Genomic DNA, 6,000 nt, shown 5'->3' on the forward strand with positions numbered 1-6,000 from the left:
CGGCGGCGCGGCCCGCGGTTTAAGCTGGGCCCTGGCCGGCGGCCGGCTGGGCCGCTGCGTGCCCGAAGGCCCCGCGGGGCAGGGCTGCGGCACCCGTGGCCGATGGGCCTTCTCTGACACGGGGGGGGGGGGGGAAAAGCCCTCACCCGAGGGGGTGCAGAGGGGGAGAGGACGCGCAGAAATAGCCGCGGGCACCCTTTTCCCCCCGACCCCGCCAGCACGGCCGTCCCCCCCGCGCCTCCGTTCCGGCCGCCCGAATCCAACACAAGCAGCGTGCGTAAGGGCGAAGCGTATCGCTGGCAAGCACCGCTTAGGCCCGCCGGGCTGCGGGACCCTTGCACGGATTCCGAAGACGCCTCCACCCGGAGGAGCGGTGCGGAGCGAGCGGATGCCCGGAGGGTTGGGGCAGAAGGGTCCCTGCCGTATCAAACTGCTGCGGGGTGCGGGGCTGAACTGCTTCCGGTGCTCCCTGCAAGCGGGTAGGCCACGTAAGGGAGGGAAGGCAGCGTTTATCGGAAGTATATTTAATATTGTAGCCAGCAAAGTTACTGGTAAAGTTAGAGCATGTGGGCCAGGCAGAGGATTTCCGGGCAGGCGGGCACAGGGCTGGTACCTCTGACTCTGGCTCCAGTGAGATCTGGGTTTCGCCAGTATTCGGAATTAATTCACCCTTTTTTTTCTGAGCAGGGCACAAGCACAGCTGAGAGTGCACCGGGTGGGATGGTGAATGGGCATGAACTTAAGATTCCCTTTTGGTTGTAACAGACACATCTTTTTTAAAGATACATGAACCTTCAGTGTGACCAGCTGAAGTCTGTCGTTGCTTCTCCTCTTTACTCTGCTGCACTGGTTTTTTCCCCACTGTGGTATGTGTGTGTGGGGGTGTTGCACTCGAGGCTTGCGGCCAGCTAACCAGATCCAAGACAGGCTGCAGGCACCTCAGAGTGGGTAACTGAGCAGAATTTTGGTGTTCACACCCAAAACTGTGATCCGGAAAACTACCAGCAGCTTTCACACACACTCCTTGTCCTCGGGTTTACTTCTTGTCCTTTTAAGAAGTAAACACATAGCGTGTTCAGAAATGCATCTCTCAAGTTCAGAGTCCAACTGATACTCCCTCTCTGAAGCTGGTTAGTCATCTCTGCTATCACAGGGACCAATGCATCTTTCTGTTCTCTCCCTGGCATCAAGAACAGCAACACCACAGGGGTGTTGCTAAATTTCATGTAGATGTGTTTTGTAGCGCGGTCCGTCAGTAGGTTATGCTGCTGCTCTGACAGGGATTTCTACACCAGGAGGAAGAAAGGATGTAAAAATGTTAAAAGTGATACCTCCCAATTTCAAAGCACCGTGACAACCCTGCACTGGTGCCTACCCTACCAAAGTCCGCAGGAAGTAGCAAAATGCTACTTGTCCCCATTTTAAAGACGTGGAACTAAGGCACGCAGCAAGATTAAGTGACTTGCCAAGTCACGATGGATGCTCCCTGCTAAAGAGGAGGGCTTTCTTGATGCTAGCTAGCCTTGCCGCCACAGTATGATGCTTTTCTCATCTAGCATGCTGCGCAGCTGAGGTGACGCAGGATTTCATGTACCAGTAACTTGGAAGTAATACATGGGGGTGCACACAGTTGGCAGAGAAAAGTTTTAATGCTGTACTTCTTTTCTCCCTTTTTAATATCAACAGCAAACCTTTTTTTTTTTTTTTTCTTGGTGCATGCAGCTTTTCATGATGCTAGAGGCAACTCTTGTCAATTTGTGTGTGTGTGTGTGTGTGTGTGTGTGTAGCAAGATGGCTGCAACTCTGAATGCAATCAGGTTGCAAACTGCCTGCTCTAATCAGTGGGATAAAAATTCAAGTGCCTCTTGAACACAACTGTAAAATGCTTTCTGCACAGCAGTAGAAATGACTAGCACTTTTCTGGAGAGAAGGAAAAGAAAGAGACAATGCCCATTACAAAATAACCTTCCTTGCCAGTCTGCTGCCTTGGGAGTCCTCAGAATTGCAGGAATGAGGAAATGGAAACACCAGTTTTGAACTGGCAGCCTTCACAAGAGAGGTCACCTAGGTTTCACCTGATCGGTTTGGCAGATCTCCCCAACTATGCAATGAAATTGGAAGAAAACAGAAAAGAGGGGGTGTGAGTGCAGCCGACTGATGGTCTGCAGTGAATGTTGCAAGCAAATGGGCAGCTGGGCTGACCAGTATCACTCACATAGCTCTCTAATTGCTGAAATTGCCTCTGGTAAAGTGCAGCTCCTCAGCCCGGGACTGCAGGTACAAGTAAGACCTATGAGTGAAGGAGGACAGATGGTGCTATAAACCGTATTTTCCTTGTGGCAAAATGGCACTGCCTGTAAATAAAGGGGAAAAACAACCTGAGAAGTGTAACCTTATCCTAGGTGTCCTCCAGCTCATCCTTCCCATTCCAAACAAAGTGAATGTAAATGTCCCAATTTGTGCCTGAAATGTCCATGCTACTTAGGAGTAAAGGGAGTTTGTATAGTACCTCTTTCACTCTGGAAAGGTTGGATGCAGGTTTAGTTTTACACAGCAGGCGTGACTGCAAGACCCATAAACCAAAGTGAGAAAGGTCAATCTGAATAACCAGTTGGGTACTTTCTGGGAGTAAGCTGTGTCTTGTTTGTGCAGCTGGCGAACCAAGCTGAAGGAGGTAGCTCTGTTTAAGTAGTCGGCAAAGATCTTACTGCAATACAACAATAAGGCTCACTACACCACACACCGTTCTGTCACAGTATTTGGTGCACGGCAAGGGATGTTGTTGAGTGTTGCAGAGCAGCAGGGCTCTGTCATGCAAATCTCCTCAGAACTGGGGCCTTCCACCTGTGTGTGTGTTGGAATATCACCTCTGCAACCTGCAGCAAGCCTTGGCTTTGGCCAGTGTTCTCCATCACACTCAGCAGGTCTCTAACAGATCAAACTGTAAACCTTTTAGCTGTCATCAGTTGTGTACCTTTGATACTTGGAGACTAAAAGAAAAGACATGTTTTAACGTAATATTATTACAATTTCATTTTCATTTCATATCTGTAGACTTTTTCATCAAATGGTATAGAACACTATATTGTTTATCAGGGTAAGAACTTCACATGGGTAGGTTTTACCTTAGGGTAATAAGCAATTAGCAGTGTATTAGCACTTTTTTATTATTATTGTAAACTTAGTTTCCCCTACACAACTAAAAATACAACTCAGCTCAGTATCTGGTTCAAGAATTACGGCTGTTAATGTATTTTGGGCTAATAGGGATCATTAAGATCGTTGAGTATTCTGGGACTTGTGGGTTTTGAATTGGATTTGAGAGACTAAAAAGAAAGGCAAGATTGCAGTTGGAAGAGGAGATATTTTAGATCATCAATCACCTCAAAAGGACAAGATATAATTTATTTTAAAGGAGTTTTCAGAATTTAAAATGATCCATCAAAAGGCAGTAGAAGTTTAAATTTGCATGAAAAAAATCTATGAGAGAAATTGATGGGGGTTCAGCCTAAAGGCAGAACGGCCTTGCTAAAACCCTAGGTAGATAAAACAGGAGAAAAAATGCCATTTCAGAGATACATTCATATACTTAATGATATTAGCCTGCACAAAGCCCATACTATCTTATTTCACTGAGTAACTTGGAGCAATGAAAATAACATTCAAAGCTTCGTTAGAAAGCCTTTACCATATGGCTAGTTTTGTCTTCTGCACATTCTCCTACACCAGCTCACCACACTATGACGTGTTTGTTTTGCATGCTGGGATCTGTATAGATTGAAGGAAATTTCCAATTGATTTTTCAGTATCATGGTGTCTTTTCAAACACCTTGAGGGCTGCCTCAGAATTGCTGATCTATATTACCACTGATAATGATTTGTGTTTAAGTACACAATCTGGATTGTGTGAAGTAAACAGAAAGATCTGCAGCAATTGTGATTCTCTTGAGACACTTATATAGACCACCTACACACGTGAAAATGACTGATGATTTATGTAGCTCAGCATACAATAACCTGTTGATCTCTGCATTTTATGTGATGCTACACTACAGAAGCACCTTGTAACACCTCTGCTAATGAAGAGCTGTAACTGCCCAGTTCTATGTAACCATAAACACTTCAGAAGTCTTTAGCCAAAGATTGTATCCAGAAGAACAATTCATCTGATTCCTAATTTTTCTTGCTGAAACCTTTCTTTTACTTTCCCTCAGTCTGCCAAATAATAAAGAAAAGCCTTAACCCCTCCTCAGCTGTACATTATATGCCTAAATCCACACCCCTGGGGTAAAGAAATACTCCTTACATGGCAAGAGCACCATCATGCCTCTGAGGATGTCAAATCACTTTTCAAATATTGAAGTCCCCCAGTACAATTGTGAGATATTTATGAACACATGGCAGTAACCTTCATTTCATAGATGAGGCATCTGAGGTGCAGAAAAGTTAAACAACTTGGCCAGGATTACAAAATCAGATACTGGAGGAGCAAAGAACATGGGAGTCATTGATTTTTCAGTCATGTGCTTTAACAGCTAGAAAATGCTCCTTCTGAGAATAGGGAAGGAAAGAAAAAGGGGAGGAAATGGGAATAAGAAAATAGAGATATTGTAGGTAAGAATTAAGGTACATTGGCAGAGTGGTGTATGAGATATAAGGGAAAAACACATTAGCTTCCAGCTGAAATACATCCACAGAGGGAGAGATGTGCAGTCTACTGGGGTAGGCTCTCAAATGAACTGTCAGCCATTAAATGGAAACGTAGATTTGAGATCTATCAGTTGGGACAGATTCAGACAATTTATACCTATGACCAAGTAATACTGACTTCTGTTCAATATCCGATCAGCTGAAGGAATCTTTACTAGGAAGTGTGAACGATTGCGCTGCAGGATATAGATGGAGCAGAACTGAATGTGAGACAGCCCCATGCATCTTGGCTGTGTCATTGCCTTCATTTTATGGTACAAAATCATCAATCAAAGCTGATCCCACGGAAGTTACTTCTAAAGGAGAATCAGGGAGCTAGAGTTCTACATTACCTGGAAACCCATTTAAAAATACATTATTTCTAAAACAAAACCCCTTGCTTATAGGTGAGATTTTCCAAAATACTCAGTACTGGCCCAAAACAGCTTCTTCTGGAACTAGGAACAAGCATTCAGTAGGAGCGCAACTCATCCAAAGCCGTGCCCTCCAGACAATCCCACACAAATTATTTTTGGTCAAATTTTATCCTTAATTCTAGCAAGTCACATCTTTCACTATTGTCTTTTAGCAAATGAAGAAGCCAAAATTCAAACGCTAAGAATAACAATGATCTAATTTCTTCCTTTATATACATAAATATTTCAATGGAAATATCAATCCACTGCCAATCTGTTATTGTGTGTCCTCTTTTTTAAAAAAAACAGGTGGCTTCAATATCCTTTTGGTACAAAACCAGTTTTTCTAACACACACAAGTGATCTGTGCGTGCATGAAGTCACAAAACACTGGTTGTCACAAAATCAGGCCATGCAAAATTTCTTTCAGAAAACATGTCACGTAAAGTTGGATATTGGTTGTGAGATTAAAAAATACAAATGAAACAAAGTAAGAGTTCCCAAACAGATTATAAATTTGGGTAGTCAAAATACAACCCATTTGAAAGCCAGCCAGATCATTTGGATTAAGTAGGCATATTTTAAGACATGCAATCCTGATAGATCATGCCCTCCAAGACAGATCTGTTTACAGCTACAGTCTGAACCCTTCATAACAGTTGCATGTGTCAGGCTTTTGAAAAATTGCTACTCAGGCCACAGACTGAGTAGGCATGTTTGAGTGCCCATGTTATATATAATAAGCTGCTAACATTAGAAATGCCCGTGCTTCAGGCCAGATATCTCTTGAAACACTTTAATACTCTTTTCTTGGAATACGGAAGTTGAAAGCAGGCAGCCTAGTGGCAGAGAGAAATAAAGACAACAACTGCAAAACTGTGTTGTTTTTATTTTA

The sequence above is a fragment of the Accipiter gentilis genome, chromosome 14 (genome assembly GCF_929443795.1).
Source record: "Accipiter gentilis chromosome 14, bAccGen1.1, whole genome shotgun sequence".
In the NCBI taxonomy this organism is placed as follows: Eukaryota; Metazoa; Chordata; class Aves; order Accipitriformes; family Accipitridae; genus Astur; species Astur gentilis.